Source organism: Anomaloglossus baeobatrachus, assembly GCF_048569485.1.
Source record: "Anomaloglossus baeobatrachus isolate aAnoBae1 chromosome 5 unlocalized genomic scaffold, aAnoBae1.hap1 SUPER_5_unloc_25, whole genome shotgun sequence".
NCBI lineage: Eukaryota > Metazoa > Chordata > Amphibia > Anura > Aromobatidae > Anomaloglossus > Anomaloglossus baeobatrachus.
The window spans coordinates 386,872-405,821 of record NW_027441801.1 but is presented as its reverse complement, the minus strand read 5'-3'; the positions used below and the strand labels follow the sequence as shown (position 1 = coordinate 405,821).

Genomic DNA, 18,950 nt, shown 5'->3' with positions numbered 1-18,950 from the left:
CACATGTCTCAGGAGATAATTCTCCCATCTTTCTACCAGAACCCAAAGAACGAAAAGGAGAAAGAATCATTCACTGGATGTGGCAGAATCATCCTTCGTTATCTTCTGCAGACACAATCAACTGTAATCTCTTTGTTCAATATTGCAACCGAAACAAGGTAAAGAAAGCTTCCAGAATCACCATAGCCAATTAGATTAAAAAAAAAATGTCTGCCATGTCTGTCTCCAGGGCAGAGAGAGCAAATGCCTCCATCAAACAAATCTGCAGAGCTGCTACTTGGTCCTCGGTTAATGCCTTTTAGACATTATAGGCTACACGTAATGCATATTGGAGATCTAGTCTTTCGGGCAATTGTCCCTCCCTAGTTTATTTTCTTTAGTATTCCTCCTTTGTGCTGTCATGTCCGGGCCCCCCAATAGCTATAGAGCTTGGGGGACACATGGTCGCACAGGCCCCTCTCATTTATTTGGGAATTTTTTATTCAAATTATTTGTTATAGGTCAGTTTTATTATTTCAGCGGTGGTTATTCAAGGGTTAATGTTTTGGTTAGCTGTGGTAATCTGCCATGACCAAGTTTAAACTGGTTTAGTCAGTTTGAATTTTTTGCGGGCTTTTAAGGACATCTCATTGGCTGGTTAAATAAAGTGCGGGAAAGATAGGAGTATTTAAGTACCTGGATTGCGGCGTCAGCTGTCAGTCGCCGCAAGATCAAGAAGAAAGAAGCAGATGGACAGTCTCGTGGAGCAGCTGTTGAAGAAGGCGGCGGAGTCGGGAGGAGAAGATTGGCTGCTGAGGTGTCTGATGTCGCCGGGTGAAGAGGTTCTGCCAGCGGAGGTTCCGGCTGCCGTGCCTGGGTCTGCAGAGTCGGCGGGTCAACAGGAGAAGTTCGCGGAGCCAGCTGTTGTCGCGGTCGGCGTTCAGGAGAAGAGGAAGAGGAGAAGCCGGGATGTGTATTCACCGCCATCTTCAGCTGGTCGGAAGCGGTCATCGCGGAAGAGGAAGTCGCCGCCCCCAGCGAGAAGAGGAGTGAGCGCTCGCGAGAAGGCGCGTCATCACCCAGAGACGTGCGCCGAGCCAAGATGGCGGCGACTGGAGGATTCATCTAGCCACCGCTGCCGTAAAAGCGCAGCGGCGGCCCAGGGAGTAGCTGCGGCTAGCAAAAGAGCACCGGACTATCCGCAGCAGCGGAGTACAAGTCCAGAAGAAGCCGCAGCTGCGTCGTGGAACGCGAGACCCGGCTCGTCTGAGGAGGAAGGGGACGAAGTCGGCTACGATGAGGTCTGGAGGGTCCCGTGCTCGCCTCAGGCGGAGGCTGGGAGCACTGAAAGTCCAGGCAGCAGACCCGACCCGGAAAGGAATGCGAGGAATGGTGAGAACTCAAATTCTGCTGTTTCTTTTAATGTCAATATGTTACCTGACTTTAGAAATGTTGTTAGACAAATTGTTAGAGAGGTTATTGAAGGTCAGGTTAGGGATGTCGGGCTTCCTGTAAACATGGTTGGCGAGCCTCCTGTGTTAAACAGGTTTGGGGGCGTAGCTGAATCATGTTTAAAGGAAGCTTTAATATGTGAAATGTCTCCCCTAGATTTTCATCTAAATGCGTCCATAAAGGAGCGCATTTGGAATAAGGAATTTGTAGATCTCTTTTCATTGCTTCCATCCAGCAAGGAGCTGGGTAGGGGTGAGAAAAGAGATGATAAAAGTGAAGGGGAGGATAAAAGGCGCGCTATGCCTAAATCTTTTTATAATTGGTTACAAGCATTTTGTATTTATTCTGCTGTGCTGGGTGAAAGGTTTCCAGGCTACTGTAGTGGCCTTTTCCAACATCTGGATAGTATTTTTGAGGCATATCGCAATTTTGGCGGTATGGCTTGGCTCAGCTATGATGAGTCCTTTAGGCAGAAACTGGCGGTACACCCTTCTATGAAATGTGGGGTTAAAGATGTCGGTTTGTGGATTAATTTAATGCTTCCTTTGAGGAATCAGGGATCTAGGCAGCCTTACTCAGCACAGCAGGGTAATAGCAAAAAAGGTGTCTGTTTTGCTTTCAATGAGGGACTGTGCAAATGGCTTAGTAATTGCAGGTTTCAGCATGAGTGCTCCTTCTGTGGGGGCACTTATCCCATGTCAAAGTGCTACAAGCGGATTGCACAGTCTCAACAGCAAAATGGCACAAAGGAGATGCTTGTTAAGAGCATGGACTCCAGTGATTCTGGAAAACATGCGACCGTGGCTCGAGCGGTTCCCAGATCGGGAGAGAGCTAAGTTAATTTCTCAAGGTTTTGATAAAGGTTTCCCTGTCCCTGAATTTTTGGGTGAAGGGTGTATGTGGGTTGAAAATTTAGCTTCGGTGGAAAAATATTGAGAGGTGGTGAAAGAAAAAATTTCTAAGGAAATTAAAGAAGGTAGAGTGGCGGGCCCTTTTACGTGCCCGCCATTTGTCAATTTTCGTTTGTCATCTCTGGGTATTGTTCCTAAAAAAGAAGCAGGTAGTTTCAGGTTGATACATCATCTTTCCTTTCCAAGAGGGGCTTCTTTGAATGATGAAATCGATAAGTCGAAATCGTCAGTTAATTATGCTTCATTTGACCAAGCGGTGGATTTAGTCAGGAGTCAGGGGGTTAACGCTTTGTTAGCAAAAGCGGATATCAAGTCTGCTTTTAGGCTTTTGCCGGTTAGTCCCGAGGGCTTTAATTCCTTGGGATTTCAATTTGAGGACGGGTTTTATTTTGATATGTGCCTGCCTATGGGCTTTTCATTGTCGTGTTTTTATTTTGAAGCTTTTTCGACGTTTATTCATTGGTGTGTTAGTTTAGGTTACGTTAAGGCAGGGATTTTGCATTATTTAGATGATTTTTTGTTTGTGGGTGGGTCGTCAGATAGTGTTTGTTTAGAGTTGTTGCATAGATTTCAGGAATTGTGTCATAATTTCGGTATCCCATTGGCCGAAGAAAAGACGGTGGGTCCTTGCTGCTGTTTGGAATTTCTTGGTATCACTTTGGATTCTGAAAATATGGAGTGTAGACTACCAGAGGAGAAGGTGGTGAAGTTGAGGTCTGCTTTACAGGTGTTGAAGACAAAGCATAAGGCGACTTTAAAGGAGTTTCAGTCAGTTTTGGGACTTTTGAATTTTGCTTTACGTGTGATCCCAATGGGGAGAGTTTTCTCTAGGGGTCTGTATGAAGCGACGAAAGGTGTGCACTCTCCTAGAGCTCATATTCGGGTGACGAAGAAGTTGAGAGAAGATTTGTCTATTTGGTGTGAGTTTTTAGAGGCTTTTAATGGGCGTAGCTATTTACAATTTTCATTTGTGTCTTCAGATGAGCTGCGGTTATTCACAGGTGTGTCTGTTAGTGTTGGGTACGGTTGTTGCTTTGAAGGTTTTTGGTCAGTTGGGGTTTGGGATTGTACATGGGTTATCAGTGGGGCTGTAAATAATCGGGTTGTGTTAGAGTTATTTCCTATTGTTGTTGCTATGGTGGTGTGGGTGTAAGACCTGTTAACATTTACATATATAGGTTAGAAGACTGTGAACTTTTCCTTGTTATGCTGCCACCTGCTGTCAAAACAAAGAACAGCGGGCACAAACCCCTGCTGCTTGATTTACTTGGTACAGTCCTGAACAGGATGTGAGGAGGAGCTAGTTTTGTTTGGTAGCTGTTTATGCTGAGGTGTGTGTGTTCGGACGTGCTGAAGAAGGCAAGGCCGCATTCTGCCCTGCTGAACAAGGTCCAAGTACCTGAGTGTTGCGTGACATCTCCCCAAGACACAGATCCAAGAAAGGCTGGATGTGGAGCGAGGAGCCAGACAGCACGGGCAAATTACAGAGACGGGACAAAGACTGAACTTTAGAGGTGTCTGCCGGCGGAATACGGGCCCCAACGGTGACGAGGTACCCCACGCTGAAACCTGCAGTTAAGTGTGCACACTACTTTTAGTTAGGGACAGATAGGAAAAGACTCTGCACTGTGTTATGCAAGTAAGGTAACAAGGACCCTGCGGTTTTTTTGCTTAATAAGGATTTTTGTGTTTTGCTTTTGGGAGTACAATCTGAGGCTTCCCACCCTTGACAAGCTATTCAAAGTGGTTGTATGTATATTACATTATATCTACTGCTGTGCACATTCCCGCTTTTCTCTCCCTCCTTTCCCGCACTATTCCTCCACCTGTGTTGTGCAATATGTTATTAAATTTGCATTGATTAACCCCCGTGGTTCCGTGCAGTCCTTGCGTATCCCGTTACCTGCAGGTTATTACATTTGGTGTAGTCGGCAGGATACGCAGGTTGGTACGGAACCATGGACGGACAGGGGGGTGTCGCTGATGGGGGTGTCGCTGATGGAGGTGTTCTAATACAACCTGATGGGGGAATACCAGCAAGACAGCTGTCCCTGGGGGCTATGCTGACCCATATACCAAAATTTACTGGCAACAATGTACCTCTCCATGACTGGGCGCAGAGAGTGAGGGGCATGTTGAGAGTAGCAGGAGTGACTGCAGAAAATCAAGGGGAGATATTGCTGATTGCCCTTGAAGGCCATGCTCAAGAGACTATTTTATTGCGCCCTGAGAGTGAACGAAAGACGTTAGAGCAGGTGGTGAAGATTCTTGAGAGAGTGTATGGCGGGAAACCAGAAGCAGGAGATTTACAGGCGCAACTGTTCTACAGGCTGCAGGGTGAAGAAGAAGGTCTGCCACAGTATGCAAATGCACTCCAGAGAATAATGAGACAAATGCTTACAGCAGAGCCAGAGCTAGCACAAACCCCCAGTTATGCTGACCGTACCCTGCGAGATCAATTCCTCCGCGGATTACATAACCCCAAGATCAAAGGTGCCCTCCGTGAACGGCTCAGGGTAGAAAAAAAACTAACTTTCCAGGAAATATTGGAAGAAGCAGTCTCCCGCGCACAAACTGAAAATTGCGACCCGCAGAACGCCTGGGGAGAAGTTTGTATGCATAAGATAGTCCCGGGTGAGAAAAACCGAGAACCGAGCCAACTTGAGGCTAAAGTCGATCAGTTACAAGAGACGGTTACTGCTCTACAAGAGTTGCTGAAGAATATGCAAGCCCCGGCGTCAGAAGTAAGAACGACAGCACCGCGGCCAAATACCCGCACAAATACCTATCAAGAAGAGAGGGGACAGATTGAGCAGAGACGATCGAGACCCGCTGGAGAGTACCAGTGTTGGAACTGTGGAAATCAGAACCATTTATTCCGACACTGTCCGGAGAGGAAGACGTCTCAAGAAAGACCGCCGTTAAACTAGTGCCTCCCTCCATGGATGGGCACATGGCGGGGAGACCAACTGAGCTTAGAGAAAACCAACGCCCTGAAGATATAGCAGCCAGCACGCCGACGATCATGGCCGAATTTGAAGGGAAAGAAGTAAGATGCTTGATGGATACTGGGTCCCAAGTGACCACCATGCCAGAACAGTTCTTCTACCAACATTTTGGACAAACTGTATCCATTGACAAAGGGGCACATATCAAACTGAGGGCTGCAAACAATCTTCCCATTCCGGTTGTAGGGGTCGTGTGGATGAACATACGTGCATGTGGCCAGAACTTAGGCAAAAAAGGGATTGTGTTAACGGAGGGCCGGTACGACAGAGAGGTGCCGGCTATCATGGGTATGAACGTCCTGAAAGAATTAGACCAGTTGCTCTTCAACAAGGGGGGCTGTGATTACTGGAAGACGACAGTTGCTAACAGGCCCGCCCAAAAGGTCTTCCAACACCTTATCCGTGCCCGAGGACTGTGGAGGAATGGTGGGAGCCGCTACCCGGTGGGGAGGGTTCGAGTCCCAAGACAGACAACAATTACTTTACCTCCAAATCGTGAGACAGTCCTCACCTTGCCAGTTGGAGCCCACCGTACACTCGAGGGGATGGAGGTGTTGGTGGAGCCTTACCGTGGTGAAGAGAACGGAGATGAACCGTTGGTGGCTCGCACTTTAGCAACAGTAAGAAATGGAAGAGTCCCTTTCCGTTGCGTGAACACCGGTGAACAGGCCTACACCTTGACCTCGGGAGTTGTTCTGGCCCATGTCTACCTGGCGCCTGAAGAGGTGGCGACTGCAGAATCGATTGAATTGCAGCTCATGGCAGGGGAAGCCTGGACTTGGGCTGTTTCTATGAAAAGAAAAGAGAAACCCACTGATCAGTGGAACAGTCGCGTCATCTTAGGGCAGATGGGAGTGGACCTGAGCCCCTTCGCTTCGGAGCAAGCCCAAGCCATAGAAGACTTTATTTGGGAGAATCAAGCCACGTTCTCCCGTCACGCAGAAGATTTTGGCTGTACTGACAAGATTCAGCACGAAATACCCACTGGAGATGCCCCACCGATCAGGGAAAGGTACAGACAAATACCCCCAAAGTACTACCAAGAGGTAAAAGAGCTCTTGGCGCAGATGCTGAAGAGCGGGGTGGTAAGAGAAAGTCAGAGTCCATGGGCTGCCCCAATCGTGCTGGTCAAGAAAAAGGATGGGTCTACCCGCTTCTGTGTTGACTACCGCAAGCTTAATGGATGCACGGTTCGTGATTCCTACCCTCTGCCCCGGATAGAGGAGTCCCTGTCGGCGCTGGGAAAGGCACGTTACTTCTCCTCCCTTGATCTGGCCAGCGGATATTGGCAGGTCCCTGTGGCAGAGAAAGACAAGGCCAAGACCGCATTTATTGTACCCATGGGACTCTTCGAGTTCAATCGCATGCCGTTTGGACTAAATAATGCCCCAGGAACTTTTCAGCGCCTCATGGAAAGTTGCCTTGGAGACATGAACTTCAAGGCCACGTTGATTTACCTGGATGACATAGTAGTGTATTCTGCAACCTTCGAAAAACATCTAGAAAACCTGGGTCAAGTGTTTCAGCGGTTACGGGCCCATGGGCTTAAACTGAAACCAAAAAAATGCCAGATCTTTCAGGAAGAGATTGAATATCTCGGACACAAGGTGTCGGAAGCCGGCGTACAGCCCTCCGATGGGAAAGTGAGAGCAGTGCTACAATGGCCCACACCCAGCACAGTGCGGGAGGTTCGAGCTTTCCTGGGGCTAGCCGGATATTACCGTCGCTTTATCAAAGATTTCGCAAAGGAGGCAGAACCTTTGCACGAATTGCTCCGAGGGACTGCGAAAGGACCAAAAGCACAGAAAATTTGCTGGGGACCAAGACAAGCAGAAGCCTTACACCGATTGAAAGAGGCCTTGGTTAGCGCCCCTGTGCTTGCCTATGCAGACTATAACCTCCCTTTTCGGTTGTATACAGACGCAAGCCTCTACGGCCTGGGTGCAGTACTGGCCCAGGTACAGAATGGTACTGAACGGGTGATTGCATATGGAAGTCGGACATTACGGGAAGCCGAGCGCAACCCCGAGAATTACAGTTCCTTTCGGCTGGAGTTACTGGCACTAGTATGGGCAATAACCGAAAGGTTCTCGGAATATCTCACGGGAGCCCAAATTGAAGTCTATAAGGATAATAATCCCCTGGCTCACATCTCCACCGCCAAACTGGGAGCAATGGAACAGAGGTGGCTGGCACGACTCTCCAGATACAATTATCATGTGCAGTACCGCTCCAAGCATGAAAATCAGAATGTGGATGCCCTTTCTCGTGTTACCACCGAAGCCCCAGTGGGGGAGAGAGATGAACAGTTGGAGGAAGATGAAATTCCGGACTTCAGTAAATTCACCGCTCAATTGGTAGAGGCTCGTATGCTGGAAATTACATCGGGCACGACATCATGCCTGCTTGGCCAAACCAGAGAGGAATGGGTGAAAATCCAGTCATCTGACCCAGAACTGCTTCAAGTGAAAGAGTGGGTGATCCAGCAGCGCAAGCCTAGAAAGGAAATACGGGCCACGCTGTCGCACGTGGCCCTCCAGATTCTCAGCCAGTGGGATAAGCTGTCGGTGCAAGAAGGGATGCTATATCGGAAGGTGCACCTAGCTACAGAGTTGGAAGTACGGTGGCAAGTAGTGATACCCCAGAAGATGGCAGTACCATTGGCCCGAGAGGCGCATGAGAAGGGAGCCCATTTCGGACCGGACAAGACTTACCAGTGGTTGCAAAGAATAGTATACTGTCCTCAGATGCTTCGGGCAGTAGAGAAGGCCTGTAAACTGTGCCGTTCCTGTGAGTTAAGTAAAGCTCCCCCACAGCGAGCACCAGTACAGACTATTGCAACCAAAGAGCCATTGGAAGTACTCATGATCGATTATCTGAAGATTGGTCACTCCCACCGGGGCTATCAGTTCTGCCTTGTGATGACAGATCACTTCTCCAAATTTGCGGTGGTGACGCCCACCAGAGATCAGACGGCTGAATCAGCTGATCGAGCCATCAGTGATGACTTTATCCGGGTGTACGGCTGCCCCAAAAGAATACATTCTGACCAAGGGGCTTGCTTTCAGGGCGGTGTCATGAGAGAGCTGCAAAGGATTTACGGAATGCAGAAGTCAAGGACTACGCCTTATCATCCACAGGGCAACGGAGCCTGCGAGAGATTTAACCGGACCCTCCTACAAATGCTACGCATGTTAGAGGATGATCGTAAGAATCACTGGCCCGGCTATCTCGCAGAACTCGTGTGGGCGTACAATAATCGTGTCCACTCCACCACTGGGTACACCCCGTATGTGCTACTGTTTGGAAGAGCCGGAAGAGGCATTGAAGAGCTGAACCTAGCTCCCCCCGAGATCAGTGAAGGTCAGAGTGTGGGTTCCTGGGTTGACTGTCACCGTCGACGGCTGGAGACTATCCATCGAATTGTCACCAAGCGGCTGCAAGAAAAGACACATCCACAGCGGAAACCTGTGTGTGAAACCCCGTTCTTGCCAGGAGACTGAGTACTAGTTGCAGAGAAGCACCCGAGATACAAGTTGAGCGAGCGCTGGAAAACAGAGCCTTACATTGTGATCAGAAGAATCTCGCCCCACGGATCAGTATACGAAGTGAGAGGTGAGCAAAGAGGCAGCACCCTCATCCTGCATCGCAATATGCTGAGGCCCTGCTATTCAGAAGACAGGACCAGACAAAGTACCTCGGAGACGGTGCCCATGCCCGTTCCTGTTACCCTCGAAGAGGGCTCTGACGATGAAGAATGGTGGCGGGCCCCGACCAACCCAGCAGACTGGGAGAGATCCACGCCCCCATCCGTTCAAGACACAGGTGCCACCCCTGCAGAGCAGGAGTCACCAATCGCCAGAGATGGGGACGAGAATACTGTACTCCCTGATACGGCGCCGACGTCTGGTGACTTAGCCGTAGTACCACGCCGGACTGAGCGGGCTAATGCTGGTATTCCCCCTGATTGGTACTTGGCAGATGAATTTGTGTGTTCTGTCACTGGATCCTGTTTTAAGACATTGGCTCCCAAGCAACAGGTTGTGAAGCAGGGCAGGAGTTGCCACCGTGTGCCCCTGTGCAGAGTGCCTCAGGAGAGTATCGGCCGGGACGGCCGAGGTTAAATAGGGGGGGAAATGTAAGACCTGTTAACATTTACATATATAGGTTAGAAGACTGTGAACTTTTCCTTGTTATGCTGCCACCTGCTGTCAAAACAAAGAACAGCGGGCACAAACCCCTGCTGCTTGATTTACTTGGTACAGTCCTGAACAGGATGTGAGGAGGAGCTAGTTTTGTTTGGTAGCTGTTTCTGGTGAGGTGTGTGTGTTCGGACGTGCTGAAGAAGGCAAGGCCGCATTCTGCCCTGCTGAACAAGGTCCAAGTACCTGAGTGTTGCGTGACATCTCCCCAAGACACAGATCCAAGAAAGGCTGGATGTGGAGCGAGGAGCCAGACAGCACGGGCAAATTACAGAGACGGGACAAAGACTGAACTTTAGAGGTGTCTGCCGGCGGAATACGGGCCCCAACGGTGACGAGGTACCCCACACTGAAACCTGCAGTTAAGTGTGCACACTACTTTTAGTTAGGGACAGATAGGAAAAGACTCTGCACTGTGTTATGCAAGTAAGGTAACAAGGACCCTGCGGTTTTTTTGCTTAATAAGGATTTTTGTGTTTTGCTTTTGGGAGTACAATCTGAGGCTTCCCACCCTTGACAAGCTATTCAAAGTGGTTGTATGTATATTACATTATATCTACTGCTGTGCACATTCCCGCTTTTCTCTCCCTCCTTTCCTGCACTATTCCTCCACCTGTGTTGTGCAATATTTTATTAAATTTGCATTGATTAACCCCCGTGGTTCCGTGCAGTCCTTGCGTATCCCGTTACCTGCAGGTTATTACATTGGGACCTTATTTAAGGGATAGAAGGATTTTGCTGTTGTCAGAGAGCCAAGGAGTGGTTTTTGCCATTAATACGTTGTCTTCTAAGTGTGTGGGCGGCTAGGTTATTGAGGCACTTAGTCTTATTTTGTTTAAAAATGAACATATGGTTGAAAGCTCGCTTGGTTAGTAAGGTTAGCAGCGAAGCAGCTTAAGTTCTTTCTTGTCACCAGCTGGATGTGTTTCGCTCGCTAGTTCCGGACGCGGAAGTAGATGGCATTCCTTGTCCTCCGCACCTGTGGGAGCTAATTTGGAATTAATCCCAGTTTTTATTAAGAGGTCTGTGGCTTCAAGAACATGGGCTGACTATTCAGCTGCATGGAGAGTCTGGACAGGGTTTTGTGATACGATGGGTTTTGATTATTATGAGGATAACCTGCGATCGGTTATGTTATTGATTAATAGTTTGGGTATGAGAAAATGGTCATTTTCCTCCATTGCAAAATTGTTGGCTGGAGTCTCTTTTTTCTTAAAGCTGGCTGGGAAATCCACATTGGTGAGTTATTTTCCTGTAAAGCAATTTCTAAAAGGATATAAGAGGGAAATGGGTCAGCCGGATAAAAGACTTCCAATTTCCTTTACCCTGCTGAGGAAGCTTTGGTCAGTCCTTAGTTCTGTCTGTAGGGATGCTTACGAAACGTGCCTATTTAGGACTGCTTTTGTCCTGGCATTTTTTGGTGCATTCCGTATTGGGGAAATGGTTTTGCGGAGCAAATCAAGCCAGTCGGGCTTGTTATTAGACGACATAAGAATTTTAAATTCATCTTTGTTGATTTGTATTCGAAGATCAAAGACAAACCAGTCAGGTAAGGGGTGTTTCATTAAATTGAATGAGGTACCTGGTAATGTTATTTGCCCAGTACAAAATGTCAGGAATTGGCTTGGAGTAAGGTCTTCACAAAGTGGAATGTTGTTCTTACACAAAGACTTCTCTCCAACAACAATTTATCAGTTTAATTTTATATTAAAAAAGTGTTTAGTGGTTCTGGGCCTTGGCGATAAGAAGATTTCATCACACTCTTTCAGGATCGGGGCAGCTTCTGAAGCTGCCAGAATGGGTATGGAACCTAAGGAAATTATGAAATTAGGAAGGTGGGAATCTAACAGGTATAAATTGTATGTTAGGCCAAATATGTTTTTAAATTAATCTTATTTTGTTCTTTAGGGCCTTTAGTGATTTGGATTATAGGACATTCCTTTGTCTTCTGGGCTGAAAAGAGGGCATCTCAGAGAATCTATTCTAAGAATTTATCATTTGACTCTCTTCGTTTAAATGTTAAATGGTTTGGTTATAGGGGTTTAGTCTGGAGGGAGTTAAAAAATGTTTTGAAAAGTTTGATGTGTAAAAGACCTAGCCCTAATGCAATTGTTATACACGCTGGGGGTAACGATTTGGGAAAAATCAGGACGCTTGCTCTTTTAGCGGAGATGCGTTCTGATTTTCTCTTATTCAAATGTTGGTTTCCAGGGACTGTTTTTATATTCTCTGAAATAGTCCCTCGTTTAGTTTGGGCCAGCAGAGATTTTCTATTTTTGGAAAGGGTAAGAAAGAGAATAAATAGGGTAATGTCTAACTATTTGTTACAAGTGGGAGGTTTTTCGTTCAGGCACACTGACCTGGAGGGTATTGTACCTGGCTTATACAGGGGTGATTTAGTCCACCTATCGGAGATTGGTTTGGACATTTTTAATGTGGGAATCGAATCAATTATTGATAAATGGCTGTAGTGTTTTTGGGGGGGGGCCATGACTCTGCGTGTCATGGCTTGTGGGATAATCGCCCAGCTAGTTGCTGGGTGGATTTGGTCGTTATTTTGGGTTTTTATGGTCAATGTTTTTTTATGGAATTAATTAATTATTATATTTATTGGAAATTTTTGGTAATCCCTTATTAAACATCACGGCCTATTTCTTCCAAATTTAATGTGTCCAGTGTATTTATTTGGGATTTAATCATCTAGGTGGGAGTGGGTCTTGTGCTACCATGTCCGGGCCCCCCAATAGCTTTATAGCTTGGGGGACACATGGTCGCACAGGCCCCCCTCATTTATTTGGGAATTTTTAATTCAAATTATTTGTTATAGGTCAGTTTTATTATTTAAGCGGTGGTTATTCAAGGGTTAATGTTTTGGTTAGCTGTGGTAATCTGCCTTGACCAAGTTTAAACTGGTTTAGTCAGTTTGAATTTTTGCGTGCTTTTAAGGACATCTCATTGGCTAGTTAAATAAAGTGCGGGAAAGATAGGAGTATTTAAGTACCTGGATTGCGGTGTCAGCTGTCAGTCGCCGCAAGATCAAGAAGAAAGAAGCACCCGCCCGCCCTTTGGATCGAGCTGTTAGACTTTGTCGTGATGTTTCTTAGTGGGATAATCGCCCAGCTAGTTGCTGGGTGGATTTGGTCGTTATTTTGGGTTTTTATGGTCAATGTATTTTTATGGAATTAATTAATTATTATATTTATATTTATTGGAAATTTTTGGTAATCCCTTATTAAACATCACGGCCTATTTCTTCCAAATTTAATGTGTCCAGTGTATTTATTTGGGATTTAATCATCTAGGTGGGAGTGGGTCTTGTGCTACCATGGAAGGTGAGAAGACAAAACAGAATTAGACTTACCGGTAATTCCCCTTCTAGGAACCCTCAATGACAGCACAAGTAATTCCCACACTTTTGTTATTGTATATTACTTTATTCCTTGTCTTAAATGAAACCCACTTAATACTTAACTCTGTGTGGTCCTTGATAAAAACATTGAGGATCGGAGGTAGGAAGGACAACCTCCACCTTCTTTTGTGCTGTAGTGCAGGGTTCCCAGAAAAGGAATTACAGTGGTACCTTGCATAACGAGTAACCCACTTAACGAGAATTTCGCTTAACAAGCAAAGCTTTCTGTAAATTTGTAACCCGCTTTACGAGAAAGCTTTGCTGTGCAAGCAAAATCCTCATCTCAGACACTTCCAGTTCCGTCCATCCACCGTGCACTGAGCCGCACTTGCAGTCCACACAAACACACACAAGCACGCACAAACACACACAAACACACACGCACGCACACACATACAGTATTATGCTCACCTTACCTTCCGTTCCACCGCTGGTCTCATGGTTCTTGTAGTTCCCGGGTACATCGCGACGTGCTCGCGGCGAACTAAAAGTACCATGAGGCTGGCGGTGGAACGGAAGGTAAGGTGAGCATATAATATGTGTACCTTCCGCTTCATTGCCGGTCTCCTGGGTCCTGTAGTGCGCCGCTCCACTCCAGGCATCGGTTTCCATAGCGACGAAGCAGGAACTTCCTGGTTCCTGTCACCGCTACTCAAAGGCAGCGCGCTGGCCAATCAGAGGCAAGCGGCTCTGCCTTTGACGTCAGCGCTCTGGCAGGTAGTTCCTCCCTCGTCGTTATGGTAACCCAATACACGGCAGGAGACCGGCGATGGAACGGAAGGTAAGGTGAGCATATAATATGTGCGTGTGCGTGCGTGCTTGTGTGTTTGTGTGTGTTTGTGTGAGTTTGTGTGTGTTTGTATGTGTTTGTGCATGTGTGGAATGACAGAATAGGGGACCAGGATGGGACATTTAACTAGTTGTGGAACGAATTGTCAGCATTGCAATGATTTCCTATGGGAAATCTTGCTTTGCTGAACGTGTAACTTGGTTAACAAGTACAGTCCCAGACGGATTGTTCTCGTTAAGCAAGGTTCCACTGTACTGGTAAGACTATTTCAATTTTTTTATGCCAGTATTTATGAACGGTGAGCGGGAGAGTGCTGGGCCAATTGGTGCTTTTTTATTATTACTTTTGGTAATATAAAAAAGAAAGACACATAGAGCCGATTACTAAGGTTTGACAGAATTTGACTTTTCAGTATGTCCTTTAGTATTGGCCAGTACAACCATAATGGAGAGAGGGAGCTTCGTGACCGTGACGGAGCGCAGCCAACAGAATCATCATATTTTACATCAGAAAAGTGGCATAAATTACAGCAGAAACGTTTTCCTGTGCACTGCACGTTACAGTCATAATTTATGCCACTTCTGTGATGTAAATTAGGATTCTGTTGGCTGCGCTAGGTCACAGTCACGCCTCTCTGCAATGCTCCGTCCAGTCTTCAAACTGGTGGTGCTGGCCAAGACTTGTGGACACACGGGAAAAGTCAAATTGTAGCAAAACTAATAGTTAAGGGTTTTGTGTATACAATGCAAGTTTTATTAAAAAGAAGGGGGGAAAAAAAGAAAATTGCCCTATGAAAATATATATATAAAATAACAGTGCAAAAAAAAAAAAAAAGACTTTTGAGGTTTGCTTCATTAGCATTAAAAAGCCACAAAATCATAACATTTATAAAGCTGGTACATATATACAGCTCTGGTAAAAATTAAGAGACCACTGCAAAATTTTTAGTTTTTCTGATTTTTCTCTTTATAGGTAGAATTTTGAGTAAAATGTAAATTGTTGTTTTATTCTATAAACTACTTACAACGTCTCCGAATTTCCAAGCAATGCATTTTGTATTTATTTTCTGAAAATGAGAAATGGTCAAAATAACAAAAAAAATGCATTGCATTCACACCTCAAATAATGCAAAGAAAACAAGTTCATAATTATTTAGAAACAACAATACTAATGTTTTACCTCAGGAATAGATCAAAAATGAATACTTTGTGGAATAACCATGATTTTTAATCACAGCTTTCATGCGTCTTGACTGCTTTCCACCAGTCTGTCACACTGCTTTTGGGTGACCTTATGCCACTCCTGGTGCAAATATTTAAGCAGTTCTTCTTTGTTTAATGGCTTGTGACTGTCCATCTTCCTCTTGATTACATTCCAGAGGTTTTCAATGGGGTTCAGGTCTGGAGATTGGGCTAGCCATGACAGGCTTTTGATGTGGTGGTCCTTCATCCACACACCTAACTATGTGGCATGGCGCATTGTCCTGCTGGAAAAAACAGTCTTCAGAGTTGGGGAACGTTGCCTGAGCAACTGTTTTTCCAAGATAACCTTTTATGAGGTTTGATTCATACGTTCTTCGCAAAGTTTAATATGTCCAAATTCTAGAGTAAGATAATCTTCTTTGATGAGTTTAATTTTCAGCTTTACTCAACACCTGGTCATCTAATGGTTAGACAGAGACCTGGAGAGGCGTACAAGCCACAGCGTCTTGAACCCACTGTGAAATTTGGTGTAGGATGGGTGATGATCTGGGGATGCTTCAGCAAGGCTAGAATTGGGCAGATTAAACTTTGCAAAGGATGTATGAATCAAGCCGCATACGAAGTTATCCTGGAAAAACATTTCCATCATTCTGCTTAGGCAATGTTCCCCAACTCTGAAGACTGTTTTTTTCAGCAGGACAGTGCGCCATGCCACATAGCTAGGTCAATCAATGTGTGGATGAAAGACCACCACATCAAAATCTTGTCATGGCCAGCACAATCTCTAGACCTAAACCCCATTGAAAACCTCTAGAATATAATCAAGAGGAAGGTGGATAGTCACAAGCCATCAAACAAAGAAGAACTGCTTACATTTTTGCACCAGGAGTGGCATAAGGTCACCCAAAAGCAGTGTGGAAAGCAGCCAAGACACATGAAAGCTGAGATTAAAAATCATGGTTATTCCACAAAATATTGATTTATGAACTCTTCCTGAGGTAAAACATTATTAGTATTGTTGTTTCTAAATCATTATGAACTTGTTTTCTTTGCATTATTTGAGGTGTGAAAAAAATGCATTGTTTTTTGTTATTTTGAACATTTCTCATCTTCAGAAAATAAATACAAAACTTATTTCTTGGAAATTCGGAGACGTTGTCAGTAGTTTATAGAATAAAACAACAATTTACTTTTTACTCAAAAATATACCTATAAAGAGAAAAATCAGAAAAACTGAAAATTTTGCAGTGGTCTCTTAATTTTTGCCAGAGCTGTATATTTAAATATATATACGTATATTTATATAAATATGTGTATATATATATATATATATATATATATATAGCTTTATATATATATATATATATAAAGCTGAGTGTATGTGTGATGTCCGCTAAAGGAATGCTCACCATTGCCCATCGCATTTACAATCACGAAATTTTGCACAGCCACTCCATTTGACTCAGGGAACATCTTAGACCATGTTTTTATGGGAACATTTTATCCCGCTCGCTACAGTTATTCATCAAAAAATGAAGCTGGAAGCTACAGGATAATAGTAGGAGCTCTAATTGGTTGCTATAGGAACAAAGGACTTTCATAGTATAAGAAGCTTATTTGTGAGATAATATGATATCGGTGGTGAGACAGAGAGAGAGAAAGAGAGAAACAGAGAGAAACAGACAGACACAGACAGACAAAGAGACAGAGAGACACAGACAGATGAACAGAGAGATGGATAGAGAGACAGACAGAAAAAGACAGACAGAAAAAGACAGAGACAGAGAGAGCTAGAAAGACAGAGAAAGACACAGAGACAGAGAGACAGGCAGACAGAGAAAGGGAGACAGAGAGAGAAAGAGAAACCGAGAGAGACAAAGAGACACAGACAGAGACAAAAAGAGAGAGACAGACAGAAAAAGACAGAGACAGAGAGAGCTAGAGAGACAGAGAAAGATACAGAAACAGAGAGACAGGAAGACAGGGAGAAAGACCGAGAGAGAAAGAGAGCAAAACAGAGAGAGACAGACAACACAGACAGAGAAATACAGAGAGACACAGACAGAGACGAACAGAGAGACGGACAGAGAGAGACAGAAAAAGACAGAGAGAGCTAGAGAGACAGAGAGAGCTAGAGAGACAGAGAAAGACACAGATACAGAGAGACAGGGAGAAAGACAGAGAGAGACAGAGAGAGAAACAGAGAGAGACAGAGAAAGAGAGAGAGAGCTAGAGAGACAGAGAAAGACACAGAGACAGAAACAGAGAGACAGAGAGAAGGAGACAGAGGGGGAGAGTGGGAGAGAGACAGACACTTATGCAGGCTTCACACGGTACGATCTATCGTGCGATTGCACGAGTGATCGTACCCGCCCCCGTCGTTTGTGTGTCACGGTCAATTAGTTGCCCGTGGCGCACAAAGTTGTTAACCCCCCGTCACACGCACTTACCTCCCGGGCGACGTCGCTGTGGCGGTGAACATTCTCTTCCTGAAGGGGGAGGGATGTTCAGCGTCACAGTGAAGTCACGTGGCAGCCGGTAAATAGAAGTGGAGGGTCGGAGATGAGCGGGACATAAACATCCCGTCCACCTCCTTCCTTCTGTATTGCCGGCGGGATGCAGGTAAACTGTGTTCATCATTCCCGGGGTGTCACACGGAGCGATGTGTGCTGCCACGGGAACGATGAACAACCTGACGGTCGATTTTTTAAAAGTGAGCGACTTGTCAATGATGAACGAGAAGTTATTTCTGCTCGTTCAATGCTGTCACACGCTACGATATATCAGACGATGCCGGATGTGCGTCACTACCGACGTAACCCCGACGACATATCGCCCGATATATCATACCGTGTGACGCCGGCATTAGTTACTATCCCGGGCAATGCCGGGTGCTACAGCCAGTGTATAATATAAATAAAATGCAGCGTAATTCATATTCAGGACAACAAACCTCCTCAGATTTCAGTTATTCCTGGGCCCCATTATCCCCAGGCTCCATCTCCTACTCACCAGTGACCGGCTACAGCGGAGCTGCTGGAAAGAGGCCTCAGGATAAACTAGGCCCAGTAATGGGGAATCTCCACACACCTCCACCTGCAGAGCCGCACACTAGATATATGGCTGCTCTGTGCTTACAGGACCTGTGATGATGTCACATGGAGGGGAGGAGTCAGGGTCACATGATCAGCTCCTAAGTGTATATAAAGGGTGACTTGTGCGGCTTCTTCACAGCAGGGCCTGGATGTGGATTTTGTTGCCCTCGGCCGATGAAGCTAGTGGTGCCCTTCTCCTTTCCACATGGAAACACAGAAATGGGTCTGAGACTAATGTATCAGAACCCCTACCCCCCCCCTCCCGCCCTATCCAATGGGCCAGGTAATAAGCTCTAACCACCACTTCCACTAGAATTGTTATTAGTGATGCGCGAGCACTAAAATGCTCAGGTACTCGTCCCAAGCATAATGGAAGTCAATGGAAAACGTGAACATTTCTCTGGCTGAACCCCGGGGGATCTGGGGGGGCTGGAAATCACTGAAATGGAATGGGAACTGCTTGGGGAAGAAACCTTGCTGCACCCTGACTCACTGGTGGTTTCTGGGGACAATGTTGTCAAAGTATTTCATCACTTTTACAGACTGACAATAAAACATACAAAACCGAACATAAAGTGGATTTTAAAGGAGACATTGTTAGGAAGCATTCTATCCTGCATTATGACTTGTATATACGGAAAATGAAAAAAGAGAGAAGCTGCCTCCTCCTCCCCTTTGGCTACATTCACACTTGGAGTTCTTTCAAAAACACAGCCATTTTCCGTTTCAGTCAGGAGAAATAAATACAGTGGAACCTTGCTTAACGAGAACAATCTGTTCTGGGACTGTGCTTGTTAATCAAGGTACTCATTCAGCAAAACAAGATTTCCCATAGGATATCATTGCAATGCTGACAATCCGTTCCACAACCTGCTAAATGTCCCATCCTGGTCCCCTATTCT

The 18,950-nt window shown here is 45.7% G+C and overlaps 1 protein-coding gene across 2 annotated transcripts in view; it reads right to left on the bottom strand.

The window, feature by feature from the left end:
- Positions 1-18,086, bottom strand: part of LOC142259084 (uncharacterized) — an 81,605-nt gene extending 63,519 nt beyond the window's left edge. For both annotated transcript variants that reach the window (XM_075331601.1, XM_075331603.1), the window contains exon 1: positions 17,966-18,086. The gene's annotated coding sequence lies outside the window, so the exon portion shown is untranslated. The remainder of the gene's footprint in view (positions 1-17,965) is intronic.
- Between the last annotated feature and the right edge of the window lie 864 nt (positions 18,087-18,950).